The following is a 17849-nucleotide window of genomic DNA, read 5'->3' as shown; positions in this document are numbered from 1 at the left end:
CCTTACAGTTTTTTCCTAAATTCTTGTGGCAAAAGGGGTGTGCCGACAATTTACCAGTTCTGACTTTACAAGCTTTAATACAGTAATAATCATTGTTCACAGCAATTCTTAACATGACAACGACAAAATTAAGTTCTTCATTGATCATGTTAAGAGAATACATTAGGCTAACCTTAAAAATATGTTTGTTTGCAGTTTCCCGACTGTACCTTCAGACTGAAGGGTCGGTAGGTAGGAAAAATATTTTATTTTATCAGCCAAAAAGTTTAAACAAGCAGTTACACAAACCAAGTTTCTTGTTAAGAAAAAAAAAACCTATTTTAAAACAAAACACTGAAAACCAACATGAAATGAACAGGTATTGTCAGATAAAAAAAATCTTTTTAACTAAAACTGAAATGTAGATATTGAAGATTTATAAGACAATGTATTAAAGAGTGTATTTTTAATAAAAAAAATCAGCCATTGAATCTTCCTCAATTGAAACTAGAGGCTCTAAAGAGCCTGTGTCGCTCACCTTGGTCTAAGTGCATATTAAACAAAGGACACAGATGGATTCATGACAAAATTGTGTTTTGGTGATGGTGATGTGTTTGTAGATCTTACTTTACTGAACATCCTTTCTCCTTACTATTATCTCTATCTATAATGAACTTGGCCCGGTAGTTACAGTGGAAAATATATTGTAAAAATTTACAAAAATTTACAAAATTTATGAAAATTGTAAAAAATTGACTATAAAGGGCAATAACTCCTTAAGGGGTCAATTGACAATTTTGGTCATGTTGACTTATTTGTAGATCTAACTTTGCTGTACATTATTGCTGTTTACAGTTTATCTCTATCTATAATAATATTCAAGATAATAACCAAAAACGGCAAAATTTTCTTAAAATTACCAATTCAGGGGCAGCAACCCAACAACGTGTTGCCTGATTGGTCTGAAAATTTCAGGGCAAATAGATCTTGACCTAATGAACAATTTTATCCTCATCAGATTTGCTCTAAATGCTTTGGTTTCAGAGATATGAGCCAAAAACTGCATTTTACCCTATGTATTATTTTTTAGCCATGTCGGCCATCTTGGTTCGCGGGCGGGGTCATCAGACACATTTTTTAAACTAGATACCCTAATGACGATTGGGGACAAGTTTGGTTAAATTTGTCTTAGTAGTTTCAGAGAGGAAGATTTTTGTAAAGGATTACAAAAATTTACGAAAAATGGTTAAAAACTGACTATAAAGGGCAATAACTCCTTAAGAGGTCAACTGACCATTTTGGTCAAGTTGACTTATTTGTAGATCTTACTTTGCTGAACATTATTGCTGTTTACAGTTTATCTCTATCTATAATAATATTCAAGATAATAACCAAAAACGGCAAAATTTCCTTAAAATTACCAATTCAGGGGCAGCAACCCAACAACGGGTTGTCAGATTCATCTGAAAATTTCGGGGCAGATAGATCTTGACCTAATAAACAATTTTACCCCATGTCAGATTTGCTCTAAATGCTTTGGTTTCAGAGATATAAGCCAAATTCTACATTTTACCACTATGTTCTATTTTTAGCCATGGCGGCCATCTTGGTTGGTTGGCCGGGTCACCGGACACATTTTTTAAACTAGATACCCCAATGATGATTGTGGCCAAGTTTGGTCAAATTTGGCCCAGTAGTTTCAGAGGAGAAGATTTTTGTAAAAGTTTACGGACGACGGACGACGGACGCAGGATGACGGACGACGGACGCAAAGTGATGAGAAAAGCTCACTTGACCTTTCAGGTCAGGTGAGCTAAAAAAGGGCAACTTAAAAAAGACTGTTTTCATATTTCTAACAATATTTAATTATATGCAATAAGATTATATTTTGAAAGATATGTTGATGCCAGACTTAAATGAAAACCAAAGTAAACTTACTAGTTTGGGGTGAAATCCATAGCACCCCATTAAAGTAAATGGTCTGTACTGAAATGTTTTGACTGCATAAAAAAAATTGGCAGCATAGGTCCTAAGAAGATGCTTTAATTCAATTCACACAGTGACAGGCCACAAAGTTTGGGTATATTTAATATTGTAAGAAAGAGAATAGTTGCAATGAGTGGGGCAGCCGCCCTTATCCTAAAGGAGCATACTCATTGCAATCGAAGATAGATTTAATATAGAGAGAGTATATTTATTTTTCAAGCTAATCATTCATTTTCTCTACATCTTTGTGTATTTTGGGTTGCTTCTCATTGATTTGGCATGGCCGCTATCCATTTACATTTTAAATGAGTTCTTTCTCCGTACAGGCATGTTTACAGGTATCCATATATTCACGGAGGAGTGATTTAATCTTTGTCTTCTTCACAACGATTTATAGAAAATATGACATACTTCAAACTGCTTTTTGAATTGTTTAACCAATGAAATTGGTTCCATAAAGTCGGGCTCAAAAGATTCTGTACCCGATTTGTTTGAGACAGAAAGTTGACAAAGATGAGTTATCGTGTTGGTTGTGAATATCCGCTGCATCTTCTTCAATGATATCATCAAAGACATCATTCGATGTGCCTGAATCTGTTTAAACAGTTTACTATTAAACTTTTTTGTTTGTTATTTGTCTTAAAATTGACAGAAGTTGACAGCGTAAAGGACATAACTTCATGGATACCTGTAAACAATTTCAATGTGCTTTATCATTAAACGGTCACATGAACGCTTGACGGGAAGGCAAGAAAAACCGAACTTAAAACGTGTAATCGCCCTAGACTTAAATCAATTCCGGAAAGGACCTGAATTTCTGGATCTCGGCAATAGAAGTTTTAAAAATAATTTCTTAAAATTTAAAGCAATAAAATTTTCACAGTCGGGGGGATTTTCAAGAGTCGGTCGGTAAACTGCAAACAAACAATATTTTAATTTAAGCCTTATATTTTGATCTCAAATGAGAAACAGGTAGTTTTATAATCAAAATTATAACTGAAAACACAGAAAAAATGCTGATAAAAAATCTCCAGTAATGAGGCCCAAACTCAATTTTTCAAATCTCCAGTTGCAACTTGACAACTCTGTCACATGTTTGCTAAGGTAACCCTTAAATTTTTACCTAACTTACTGAAACCTCTAACATAACCATAAAGTACAGGGACACCACAAGTAAAAGAAGGCTATAAAACTGTAGCAGTGCTTCCCTTTACATAGTAGACACTTAACTGACCCAAATCAATACCTGTGCTAGTGCCAGGTTTACCCTGTAAGCTCAGATAGTGAAGTATTGGCTTACTGTGCAAAGGTTCCCAGTAAGCAATAAACTAGAGGCTTTAAAGAGCCTGTGTGGTTCATCCTTGGTCTATGTGTATATTCAACAAAGGACACTCTCCAACATTAAAGATGAGAATAGAATTCATGACAAAAATCTCTGTTTTGTTGATCTTGTATTGCTGATCATTAAAAGTGCCTATTGATCTATTATAATTTTTATCATATAAGGCAAAACGCAAAAACAAAATGGTAAAAAAATAGTCATTAAAGGACAAAAAATCCAATAACATGAATAATGAGTCGTCAGATGATTTCCTCCATATTATCTGAATTGTAGATCTTGTCTTGCTGATCATTTTTGCTTATTTAAGTTTCTATCTATAATATCTATGATATTTTTAAGATACACATGTACATGTATATGGCAAAAACGCAAAAAAATGGTAAAAAATCTTCATCAAAGGGCAGTAACTCTAATAAGGAGACAACTGACGATTTTGACCATGTAGCCACTTACTTTTAGAACTTGTCTTGTGATGGGAAAATGGGAAAAGCCGGCGGAAGGACAGAAGATCAAATACCAAAAAAGCTACAAATGTAACCACTTAACCGGACCTTTTTCCATTTTGATAGTTTTGATATAAACATATACAATGATATACTAGTATTGAAATCTTTTAAAAAAGCAATACTAATATTTCAACATAATCATCATGGAACTTATTATAATCAATTATCCAGTACATTATTGACTTAATTAACCAATTTTTACCTAAATAAATTAACAAGAGGACACTTTGTCTAGTATCAGCTTGGGATAAAATCTTAAGTAAACATTTTAATTTCTGTGTCATTTGTTCTCTTGTGGCAAGTTGTCTCATTGGGAATCACACCACATCTTATTTTTATATATTTGTAAAGGTGCGCAAGAAAAACATGCATTAAATAGTTGTAAGATAAACAAATTTTACAATGTAGTTGTTTTTTTTAATTTTAAATGAATATTGAGTGAAAGTTAATGTAACAAGAGTGCACACGCTGAAATGTCTCGCCTGCTTTACTGTCCATTAATATTATGTTGATAGTCATGAATATAAAGCTTTAATACAAGTATCACATAAACTTAACATAATCCAAGAAAATGAGGTCAAGGTCAGATAAACCAAACCGGAAACACATGTACATCATGTACACCTTACAATCATTCCATACACCCAAATATAGTTGACCTACATGTATTGCTAATTATAGTCATGATAGTTTCTTAAAAACTAACTTTACCAGGAAAACTTAACATAACCAAAAGCAGCAGGCATTTCTTTTATTTTTTGATTGGTTAATGTAAAGTTTGCGTAAAATATTTCATGCATTTTCTGACAGGATTAGAACAAACTAACAGTTAATTCAAAAGGCAGGTCCTGCAATAGGAATCAACTGGGATGGAAGGACCGACATTTGGAATGCAACTGGTAATTTCTACTAAATGATGGTAAAGGAGTATGGCCACGAAGTGCCGATATTGGCCCTGTGAGGTGACAAAAAATAAAAGAGAAATAAGGTGGATCCTTTAAACTAAAACATATCTACGTATATCGTTATTTGTTATTATAGTATAAAATCATATTTTTGTGACGTCATTAATGTGACGTAATACCCGGAATCAAACCGGAACGCTCAAAATGTCTAAATTCTTAAAGAATTTCACAATTCCTGGTTAAATTTCGCATTGGCCACAGGCCTCGACCAAAGTAATTTTACTCTTATTTTGATTGTTTGACACTTTGACTCAGTTTGCAACAATATTTAGCGTGGTCGAGGCCTGTGGCCACATCGAAAATTTAACTTTTGTTAACAAGCAAATCCTGATTCAACGCCGCCATTTCCGAGGTACGATAGATTCTGTGACGAAATAACTGTACCAAGAACTTGTACAAATGCTATAAATAGAATTAATTCTATAATTTATGATTTTCTTATTGATAACAAACAAAAAAGAAGAAAATGGAATAACAAGTCTTTGTTTTTAGCGAAGCTTCGTTAAACGCCGATCTGACGAGGTTTTTAAACACGGATAGATACGTCCTCATAACTGTTTTTATTAGAAAACAAGACAAATTGGTGGAAATAAAAATTGTGAATTTGCAAATTATTTTAAAGTTCATTTCAACGTTATTTTGTAATAATTAGCCCGGTCTGTGCTATGCAAACAAAAATATGACAGTTTTAAATTAGAGCCGTAGTTTTTTTCCGTAAAATTCTACATCCAACAGATCGATATGGGTGTCAACATAAAAAAATTAATACAAATTTCCTTTTAGATACACGCATTTTGTTTTTTAAAGACGAAATCGTTGAAATGTAACCTCCGCAGAATGTAATCTCATGTTGACGCTTTGATGAAGTGCTTTCTTTCACGTCCGCATTTTCTATCATGTATGGCATGCCAAGTTAACATTTTAAATAATTACTACGGATGGTGTAAATACATTACAGAACTATGTACAATAACATACATAGAAAATAGTAGGACATAAGAAAAAACCACGTGAGAATTTTGATATCATATTACACAGTGGTTAAATAAGCTTTACAATATTTCTTTAATTAAAATAGAAATTACGACGCCATGAGAGGGCATGGTGTATACTGTCCGTGACATTCAACCAGAACAAATATTTGTTTTCAATGAAAACTGAAATAAAGATGAAACAAAACTATCCGACACAATCATATAGCTTGGGTACAGTAACTTCAAATAAATATCTGATATTCACGCGGGATAGCGTGCATAATTGGTCAGAATGCATACAAGCAGCAATTGTTTATTTTGTCCCTTTTGGTGGTCTCTATTAAATTTGAGTGAGACTATGTTACAAGCGACCAACAAAAATGGCTGCATACTATGAATAAATTATCTATGAGATATCTTTATATTTCTGATTTTTTCGTTTTTTGTGGTGGCCCGAGGTTCGTGTTAAATCTGTAGTTACCTGTTTTTATATTTTTTTATTGCTGTTTTATTTTTTTGTCGCCTCTATATGTTCATGGTGTTGTCATTGTTTTTATGATTCTTTATTGCCCCCCCCCCCCCCCTTTTTTGGAGAATTTTCTCTAATGTTCAATGACAACACAATGTCATGCAATTTCTTGTTTCCTGTTTGAAATAGATTCTCTAAATTGCTCTCCGTCATAAATATGCATGAAGTATTTGCCAATGGACGTTCGTCAAACAACTATCAATCATATCTCCTCTACAGTACAATAATGACTTTAAACATAATTAAATAAATGATTAAAGATTTTTTATTATTTCACTTTTTGGGAAAAAAAAAAAAAAGAATATTGAATATCAAAGAAACACACCATTTTACTACATGAGTTGTTTGTCTCATGATGATGGGTGACTGTTTGACGTCCATCGGCAAGTTAGATGCATATTCCGGACGAGAACATGTTAATTTGCGCACATTGCCTCTAAACTCTGGTATCTAGGATATACAAGACATAATCTGAACATCACACATGGGAATCCAGAATTGAGGAGCTTCTCTTGAAGATGTAGCATTTATCCCACATGCCATGGACGAAAGTGACAGTGAGCAGAGTGTAGTTGAAGAAAATAATATTAATTTTATCATTGTTAGGTAGCTGTCACATTGACGTTTATCTCAGTATTCCTCTTGCTCATCTTTTTGTAACCTATTTGTTTATATCGTACTTTTTGCAACTAAGCAAACTTTTGAAAACTCTTAAATCATTTTTACAGGTTAATATAACATATCCATAAGAAATAGTTCACATTTCATTTCACTTTAAAGAAAACAAACATTATGGAGAGTTGTCTCATTGGCAATCATACCATATCTCCTTTTTATATATAGACGAAAATAATTGATCTTGTATATTAATTATAGTTATAGATAATACATTACTTGAATGAACGCAGCTTACATACACTTATATCGTTAAAATCAACGCCAAATTAAAAAAACTGATATTCATGGATTTCTATTAGTTTTAAAATGAATCTATGCACGTCATTCGGTATCTGGTTGAAAGTTGTCTTCTTTGCAATAATATCACATGTTCTTTTTTTCATACGGATTGAGGCATGAATCTGTTTAATTTGACCAAATGATAATAAAAATAATAACAGTACACTTGAACTTTTTTCGAGATAAGAATGATAGTTGTATGTGGAATACCGGAACACTTTAACCACGAGCAAGACTAGTTAAGATTACAAGATAAAAGCTAATTAAGAATAAATTGACAATTGTGAAAATCTTAAAAAAGAATTTCAGTTTAAAACTTAAAGAGGCATTAGCTGTCAAATTCATGTTCACCGATTTGACACAAATTCTCATATTCGACTTATAACATATTTAAACGTATATCCAAATTAAAAAAAGTATAAAATTAACAATTTACGATGCATAGACTCGATAGTATGTATCAGCATTTCGTGTGTATTTTAGTCTAGACGTCATCTAATTAACCACCGAGGCGACCTTCTGAAGACTGCCGACGGTCATCTTACCCGATATAAACATAAACAAAGATATAAATAGATAGCAAACACGTGCAATTGGATTTTTCTAGGTCTGTTTGATTTGATATTATAGGTTAAATCAATATGTTAATAATCGTTTTTACCTGTATAAGAATGAGTTTGTGTAGATCGAATCAGTCAACCAAAGGGTTTACCCTTGTTTCACTTCTAATGTTGACATTCTTTTTCTTTTAATACCTGAACACGCCTAGTTCATGCGTAACCAGTCTCTAGCTAAGGGGTTCAATTGAACTTCCCATGAATACGGATTTAATGAGGTCGAATTATCCACTTGCAAGTGAATAATTCATTAGCGATGTTTCTTTGCTTATTTTGACAAAACTGAACCAAACTGGCTGCTAAAAGCGAAATATTATTTCACTATTTCACTTTCATTAATGATTGAAAATCTTTTTTTTTTCTATATCTCGTAACTAATGCCCCTTTAACGAGAACACGAATCACAAAATAATAAAAGTATTTGTTCTTTTAAAACGTAATTGATAGAAACATGCAAAAGTCTGATAGATTTAATTTAATATAGCTAAATCACTAAATGAAATCGTCCACAATGCACAACTGAGAATGAGTATTCTGTCAATTTTTGAGTTTTTTAAACTAGGCAGTGGCTATTTGCCGCCGCCGGCAAAATAGAAAGTTTGCTATTTTGTCGTCTTTGATTAAAATACCTTAATTAAAACAAGCAAAATAGCATATTTCGATAGCAATGACTATTTTGCCGCCGCCGGCAATATAGTGAATTTGTTAGTTTGCCGGTTCTTTGTAAAGAGTGAATTTTATTATTTACTTGTGAACAATACTACGAAAATGTGCATTTTCAACATAAAAGAATCAAATTATTATTCGACATATAGTTGAATTAGATAAATGTCACAATATTTGAGATACATATAATCGTTTAAAAACATTTATGAGTCCAAGTGAAAATATGAATTTGTAAAAGAGTTGGCAAAATAGCATATTTTCAATTTTGGCGGCGCCGGCAAAATAGCCACTGCCTTTAAACTATTACTTTGTCTAGTAAAAAAGTTCTGGGAAATTATAAAAAGGATTCATTGAACCATTTCAAAGAATTATATTTCAATTTTTACAGATGACTACATATTTCATGCGCTTTAGGTACAATTAGAGATAGCAGTACTATGTAATGTGGTCAGTGACGTATGAAGTGCAGTATTATATGAAACTATTGTTCATTCAAGTGTTTAATTCTGAATGTTGCTTTGATAGTAAGCATGTAATCCTCCGCAATGAGAATGATGTTTATGAGTGCACGTGTGGTTCTGGTGTCTGATGACATTTGTACAATTATAATGTGTTCTATGAATATTGAAGTACATGTAATGCTACATGTATGTACTGTCTATACACAATGTTTATCTTTATCTGTGTTTTCATCTTTTACTTCTTTACTAGAAAATAAACTTTTTTGTGTTTAAGTGAATCACGGTTTTCTTTCCATATACAAATAAGATGATGTGGTGTGATCAACTATCCTCATACTTTTTTACGACTGTACTTCGCTCGCCAAGATATTTTACAGCTTTCAATCTAAATTCCTTCTGCCCAATAAAAGGCATTCATTGCTTATGTTTTAAAATCCTTTATGACTTTTAATTTAATCTATGCTATAGAATTATGTGTGTTTACATAGTCTCTGCAATTTCAATTTCGTGAATATCATTACAGAAAACGAGTATTCGGGCCACTTATACAAAATTTAATTGAAGCGCTTATGTGCAGCTTAAACCTTAATATTAGTAAGTTTCTGTTAATAGAGTTAAAAAAAAAAAGATATATGGACGAGATTCAAGAAATATTTTGTAAAATGATTATAAAGTTACTAGAACGTTAATGAAAACAATTTCAACGTTACGCGCAAGTGGCTAAAATACCACTGTACCTAGGTCTTTTCTGACGCCCTGGAAAATTATACAAACACAGTTACAAGTCTAATGGTTATCGTTTTATGAACTACACTAGTTAGTGATCCTTCTGCAGTAATTTCGTCAATTTCCGAGACAGGGCCGTTTTTAACCCTTCGTGGCCCTACTCCTTTGATTAGAACAGAAATTAAACTTGGCATTAGGCTACTTACAATGTATGTAACCCTCAAAGAGTTGCTGTAAGGGTTAATAAGGTCTGAAGAGCGCTTTCTCTACTAGAGGCATCAGATTAAATATCCCTATTCAGACCAGACATGACTGCTAATTCATACATCTCATAAAGCCAAAAGAACACCAAATTTTTTGCAAGTGTTTTACAGCAGGTCGGAAGAAGACCAAAAGTGACCATTTTTGGTTACCCCATTATCACTTAGGTTACATGTACATTATCTTTGTACATTAACTTTCCTAAATCAGTCGATCAACAGCATATCATAGACAAATATCGAACAAAACCAACTATATATATTTACAATTATGCACGGCTGAAAGACAATGAAATTTTTGGAATTAAGTGCATCCTGAACCTGAACATGCTGAAGCTAGCTCTCATGTTACAAGTACATGTGTATACTTTGGCACAAAACTGAAAAACCCATTGTGAATAGTAAACCCTTTGGATATTCTCTGTCTTGTCAGTTTTTAGATTTTACCTCATACTAAGGCCAAATGAAATCAGAAAACCGCTTAGCCTCAGACTTCGGAGTGTACATGTACATAGTCCAAATAATTATGACGTCTTGAAAGGCTATTTAATTTTTTTGCTTTGCCGTCGCAGTAAGGCATCAAAGCAAAAAACTAAACTAGCCTTTCAAGACGTTATAATTATTTGAACTAAGTTAAGGTTCATCAAAAGGAATTAAAAAATATGGCCGTGTTTACACCACAATTACTAATATGAGTACAGACAAACTGATGCATCTAGGAAATTTTAAGGCATGGCAGGACCTAGATATATAAAAGTTACATGTAGTTTATGTTTCAGAAAATTAAAAACTTACCTGAATTTTGATGTGCATTTTTTTCCAGTCTGCAGAAGATTGCAAAATAAACAACCACGTGAGTCCACTAATTTGACTAAATTATACAGTTTAAATCACCTGTTCAGGCTGTTGTTTGCAGATGTCTATTGTCCATTTAAATCAATCCTACTCACAACATTTATTATATGAGGGGAGCTTCTCAAACCTATTTCCCAACTTAGTTTATTTTGGCATCTTCTGCCATGTTCTGTGGGAATGAAAAAATAAAGAATAACATCCAGAAATGTTTATATTTTTCTGAAACATCAAATGCTTTTAAAATGTAATTATCTTGTTCCTGCCATGCCTTAAAACTTTTCCAGTTGCACAGGTTTGTCTGTACTCAGAGTAAATTTTGTGGTGTAAATGCGGCCATATTTTAATAGCCAAAAGGTAATGATGACCCTTAAAAGGCTGCTGCGACTCCAAAAGTGATTAGTTTCATCAGGTGAATATAAGTGTTCCTTTACCTACATGTATTATCAAACCTGGTACTTTTTACACCAATAGCATCATTCCGTGTACTTTAGTTTGAGCAGTTAAGAACTTCAAAGACAAAAGTAGATATATCTTCCTTGCAAATGTTAAACCATGAACTTCCCGCCAATTTCAGTGTGCCAAATTGTGACCCGGAACTAAGCTTCGGAACAGCATACGGATTAACACATACGTTCCGCTTACTTTTTGCATGCACCTGTAATTCAGTGGTTGTCGTTAATTGCTGCGTTACATGATCTTACATTTGTACTTATTTGTTTTTCGTTCATTGTTATGTACATAAACTAGGCCGTTAATTTTCTCGTTTGAATTGTTTTACATTTGTCATTTCGGGGCCTTTTATAGCTGACTATGCGGTATGAGCTTTGCTCAATGTTGAAGGCCGTACGGTGACCTTTAGTTGTTAATGTCTGTGTCATTTGGTCTCTTGTGGAGAGTTGTCTCATTGGCAATCATACCACATCGCCTTTTTATATTTCAGCCAATGTTGGTCTCCTCCAAAATTGTGTCCAATCTTTCTTTCTAATTAAAATATATATCTATCGTAACTTGCGTCGACGTGCTTTTTGGTTGTGGGATATATATAGTGGGTGAAAAATGGGGTCTTGGAAAAAGAGCTTTTTTCGATGTGGGATATGTGAGGTAAAGGGTATGGGGAGAAAAGAACGTCAAAACAGGGGGGGGGGCAAAAATTGAGAACTGCGGAAAAATTACAAAAAGCGGGATTTGGGAAATGAGCACCCAGTGTCACCGAGGGGGTTTTGTGGGGGGGGGGGGGGGGGGGGGGGGGGTAACGTCGATATTTTTTTTTGGTAGGGATGTGCCATTTTTACGCATGTATTGTTGGATTAACTGCATGTTTAATTGGGTGTGAGATGTGAACTTTCAAATTAATTGATTTAATTTAATATTATAGATTTACCATTAATAATGTAAGTTTAAAGATTCTCAATAGCATATTTATATATGATGTGTAGATCATACCCCAAATCAATATACAGTTATCAAACGTAAATAGATGTATAAGAAGATGTAAACGCATTTTAATATAGGATGTCACGAAATAGGAGGGTCATTTTTATATAAAATCTCGCAAAAATATGACCCATATTTTTGGCACATCCCCGTATAACCAAAAATAGGAAGTAACCCCCAGTGAGTTTCAACCAAACATAGTTTCGCTACTGGGCCCTACGTTTTTTAAAGTTGGGGAGCAAGCCCCCCTTTCCTACACATACACGGCAACTTCCTCGATTAGCTGCATATATAAATCGCGATTGAAAGATGTTGAATGACGGACATCTTCACAAGATTTGACAATGTTAGTTTAAGTGCTGCTTGTCATCTCAAATGCGTGCTTCCAATCGTAAATGTACATAGTTTTAAGATAAGAACGAAATACATCTATTGGTTACACCAGTGACTTAAAAAAATGAGACTCTTCTTTTTGTTGAAAAGTTATATTATAAAACCAACATACACTATCAAAATGATTAAAAATTGTTTTTCAACGGTATATACTATCAAAATGCAATAAATAGTGATAAATCCTAATAAAAAAAGGATATATATTATAGTCATATTTTAGGTCTGAAAAGTACTACAGAAAAAAATACCGGTTAATTCTGGCTATATCCAAGGGTTTCAGAAAACATTAAGGATGTCTTAATAACTTTTCATTTCTGTAAACTGTATATATATATAGCGTATCACAAAACATTTATATCTAGCATATACAAGTGTTATCTTGATATATTTTCATGTCTGTGACTTAAATACCAAATACCATATATTTTGCATGTTTTTTTTTTATAATGACCCATCTATATTTTTGAACGGGAAGCTTGATACCAAAACGTTTACGATATGGGTCATATAAAAAAACATGCAAATTTCGATGAAGTAATATATGGAAAAACGATGTCATTGTTTAAAACATTTAAATGTGTCCCTCTATTCTATAGTATGGTAGCAACTATTTTCAGAAATATGCAATGGGAAAAATGAAGGGTTCCTTCAATTTTAACAATTTTAGGTCATCCTTTGATAGAATCGTGTCAATGGTGTTACCAATTTAAAACATGCATTTAGGTACTAAATATTATTGTTAAACATCAAACAACTGTTCCAATTTGTTGTTAAGGTTTAAATTACTACTTATTGACATTATTCCTCTAGCTATACATTCTTTTTAAACATAAATTTCAGAATACATTGTCGTAAAAAAGTTGGCTGTCCTAATTATGGCTGTTGTAAATACTAAAAAATACACTTAAATTGAATATATGTATAATGTATAAGATGAAATGATAAGAATATGCTTAATCCTTCGTATATAACCTAAAAACGCTTTCATTTATGAATAAAAATTAAAAAGTATCGCATTTTTATATAGTAACACCACTGACTCTTCAGTAACTCCAATGACACAAAAGTATCACCATTGACAACACATTTCAAATTTTACTTTTATTAAGTACTGAACACAAAACAGAGAACACTGAGCAAAAGAAAAAGAAGAAAAAATAATTCTTAGGCTTAAAAATCTCAAATTATATAACATAATATCAATAACTAAAAATGTCAGTAGTGTTACTAAATAGTGTCATTGGTGTTACCAGCATACACCAGTTTTTTGAAAACTTTGTATATGTAATACATGATATTGTTAAAACATTGTGAAATAAGTATTGTTTGTTATAAATAATATGATGTTTCGCTTGTTAAACATGAAAGAAACACCAAAAAATGCTGATTGTCATAATATATTCAGTGGTGTTACTAAGCTGGTCAATGGTGTTATTTTATTAAAATGGTCTCACCATTGACAGTAACACCATTGATTTTCAGGTGTATTTTAAGGTTTAGTTACAAAATAAGGGCTCCATTCCCCTATTTTATATGGTGTTCCTGTTGCATGTTTCTACAATCAATATATCTCATAATTCAAAGTTCAGGAATTTAAAAAAAAAAGATTTTTATAAGGGTACACCATGGACACTATTTTCAATTACGATATAGCTTGTACTAACTTTTAATATTTTTTTACTAAATTTTCAACATAAATGTTTGTTTTCTTTTGCATAACATGCTTACAGGTAACATTGCTAAGGGAGAAACTATTGTAAATGCTGAAATATTGAGAAAGATAACTCTTATCCTACCAATTTGTCTTTTGGTTACACCATTGACTTAAAAAATGAGACTTTTCCTTTTGGTTAAATTTTTTATTATAAAACCAACATGTATCAAATGCAATAAAAAGTGATAATTTCTAATAACAAATATATGAATAATAGCCCTATTTCAGGTCTGAAGGGTTTTATAATAAAAAATAACAGTTGATTCTGGCTATATCCAAGGGTTTGAGAAAAAATTAAGAATGTTTTTATAACATTTCATTCTGTAAACTGTGTATAGTGTATCACAAAACATTCATATCTTTCATATGCAATAGTTATTTTGATACATTTTGATATAGTTTCATGTCTTTTGACATAGTTTTGCATGTTTTTTTGATAATGACCCATATAAGAGATGATTTTTCATTTCCTATTGTTAAATATCCATTTTAAGACGATGACGTTCTCTTGTCACCATCTTATGTACGTGTTTATTATATTATATACCCAACTTCTTCGACTCGCTCGTGAATGTCACAATGTATTTGATTTAAACGAAATGTTTGTAATACTGAAAAATTATTTCACCAGAGTTTTCGATATCACAAACTTGTCAAAAATATTTACTAAACTTTATCATTAATTGGTACAAGGACATCATTCGTAAATGTAAATCAACGTACGTTCAAGTATTTCACATCCCATCTTTTATGGTAATATTATATACAAAGCACAAAAATGTCGTCATTCACCTCAAAAGCTAACAAAACCTTTAAACAGACTTATTCAGAAGGGATATATATAGTTACGATACTAGTGTTGTCATGTCATTAAAGATGGCATTTTTAGGAATTAATATTGATTCACTCAAAGTGTCTTTGCATCGGAAATAAACACATTTATTCTAAAACAAGTTGTTGGCATGATGCAGGTTATCTTCTTCTCATATATTTTATAATGGTATGATATATATACTAAATCCTAACGGGAGGGATTGTGCTTGATTTTCATATGATGAAGACATAATCTTTCAAACAGTTTAATTGAGGTCTGGAGGTGGCATGTCAGGTAGGACATTTATCAGTAGTAGTCCTTTGTTTATTTATATATATGTATCATTGTTATTTTGCTTAGTTTCTTCTGTTACCTATTCTAACATCGGACTCGGACTTCTTTCAAACTGAGTTTTGCCAAGGAATGCAATTTCTTGGTTTTACTGCGCGTATTGCTGTGTGTCTGTTTATTCTACATTGGATAGAGGTATAGGGGAGGGTTTAGATCTCACAAAACATGTTTAAATCCGCCGCATTTTTGCGCCAGTCCCGAGTCAGGAACCTCTGGCCTTTGTTAGTCTTGTATGTTGTCGGAGTCGGCAAAATAGCCACTGCCATATAAGTACGGAAAGTTGTCCGTGTGTACCAGTGAAATAAGTATACATGATAGATAGATTTATAAACAAGTCTAAATTGAAAACAACGTTCAAACCTATGATTGCGTTGGATAAAAACCGCAATTTTTATACGTGTGCATGCAAAACAAATTTCTTGGTAGAGGGGTCTAAATACAGCACAAACAACATTTTCCAAAAGACCAAAAAAGTGACAAGTATATTTTAACAAAACGGATGTTCTTAAACCCTGCTGACCTCCATTGGCGATTGTCAAATAAACGGATCATCAGATGTAACAAAATGGATCTTAACTATATATATATATTAATTTAATACCAAACAGAAAACAATAAACTTGCGGAAAAGATGTTATACCGCAAACAAAAGGTGCAAAAATTAGTACACCATATCCGGATTTCGACAATTAATGTCTCTTCAGTGATGTTTGGAATCGAAACGGTATTTGGAAGGCCATATAATTTACCTCAATTTAGGATAGACTCTTGAATTTTGAAGAGTCGAAATAGGATGAAGGGATCATATAAACCCGAAGGCACATACAATACAAGCCCAAATGAAAAAATTAAAACAAGTCTAAATTGAAAACAACGTTCAAACCTATGATTGCGTTGGATAAAAACCGCAATATTTATACGTGTACATGCAAAATAAATTTCTTGGTAGAGGAATACAGCACAGACAACATTTTCCAAAAGACCAAAAAAGGTGAAAAAGTATATTTTAACAAAACGCATTTGACTAGCAGGTCGAACAACGGATGTTCTTAAACCCTGCTAAATTGAGGTAAACTATATGGCCTTCCAAATACCGCTTCGATTCCTAACATCACTGAAGAGACATTAATTGTCGAAATCCGGATATGGTATACTAATTTTTGCACTTTCCGCAAGTTTATTGTTTTCTGTTTGGTATTAAATTAATATATATATATATATATAGTTAAGATCCATTTTGTCTGGTGATCCGTTTATTTGACAATCGCCAATGGCAGTCAGCAGGGTTTATGAACATCCGTTGTTCGACCTGCTAGTCAAATGCGTTTTGTTAAAATATACTTTTTCACTTTTTTGGTCTTTTAGATAGATTTATACATAGTCATCGGAAAAATAAATTGAACTCGGTACGTTAATAGGAATTTATTGTCATAGCAGCACTTCAATATTACACAAGATAGTCATATAGCCTGTCCAAGTGCCTGTACCAAGTCAGGAGCCTATAATTCAGTGGTTGCCGTTTGTTGCTGTATATCATACTTGTTTTTCGTTCAATCTTTTGTACATAAATCAGGCTGTCGTTCTCTCGTTTGAATTGTTTTACATTAGTCATATCGGGGCCTTTTAAAGCTGAATATGCGGTATGGGCTTTACTCATTGTTGAAGGCCGTATGCTAACCAATAGTTGTTAGTTTCTGTGTCATTTTGGTCTCTGGTGGAGAATTGTCTCATTGGCAATCATACCACATCTCCTGATTTTTATATATAGCCTGCTGTTCATGTCGTATGCCTGAGATAACGTTATATTGTAGTTTTATTTTAATTCAAATGTTTTCCCATATCAAATTACCAGAAAGTTATATTTGTGAACTATACATGCGTAGAATGCCACAAATTTCAGTTCTATATTTCTCGAGCTATATTTTGTTGCTTGCAGGGGAGATCATGCACTTTAGATTTCCTACTGGTCTAAGATACTTTCAAAATAACCCTAAACACATGTGAAATCCTAAACGGTATATTTAAACGAGAAATATAGATTCCGGCTATCCACAGGGTAACTTATTTTGTTGGGTTCTAGATTTTTTTATAGTTTGAAGCACGAGAGAGTGCTCACTTTTTTCAATTTTTGTTCTGTATTTTTAGTATTGAAATTCTGCACAGATTAACTGTGCATATTACGAAATATTCTGAATGCACAGTTCATGACTTTGCTTTTAGATTTCTACTTGGATATCAGAGACGTCATTTAACATCTTTCAAACGATTTAAACCAAACTTGGTGTACACTTTGCACTTACAAGTGCCTTCTAATGTATTG

General features: G+C 32.7%; 2 protein-coding genes across 3 annotated transcripts in view; one reads left to right on the top strand and one right to left on the bottom strand.

Annotated features, from left to right (window-relative positions):
- Window positions 1-17849, bottom strand: part of LOC127734618 (centromere protein H-like) — a 116598-nt gene that overhangs the window by 39794 nt on the left and 58955 nt on the right. The window contains exon 1 of one of the 2 annotated variants that reach the window (XM_052244593.1): window positions 11259-11387. The exons of the other annotated variant lie outside the window; for it this stretch is intronic. The gene's annotated coding sequence lies outside the window, so the exon portion shown is untranslated. Of the gene's footprint in view, window positions 1-11258; window positions 11388-17849 lie in introns of those variants that run through there. 2 annotated transcript variants of the gene reach the window in all.
- Window positions 1-17849, top strand: part of LOC127734606 (uncharacterized) — a 78890-nt gene that overhangs the window by 26270 nt on the left and 34771 nt on the right. The gene's annotated exons all lie outside the window — the stretch shown is intronic.

This window comes from Mytilus californianus, unplaced genomic scaffold (assembly GCF_021869535.1).
Source record: "Mytilus californianus isolate M0D057914Y unplaced genomic scaffold, xbMytCali1.0.p SCAF_3, whole genome shotgun sequence".
NCBI classification, from domain to species: domain Eukaryota; kingdom Metazoa; phylum Mollusca; class Bivalvia; order Mytilida; family Mytilidae; genus Mytilus; species Mytilus californianus.
This window is presented reverse-complemented; position numbering and strand designations above follow the sequence as displayed.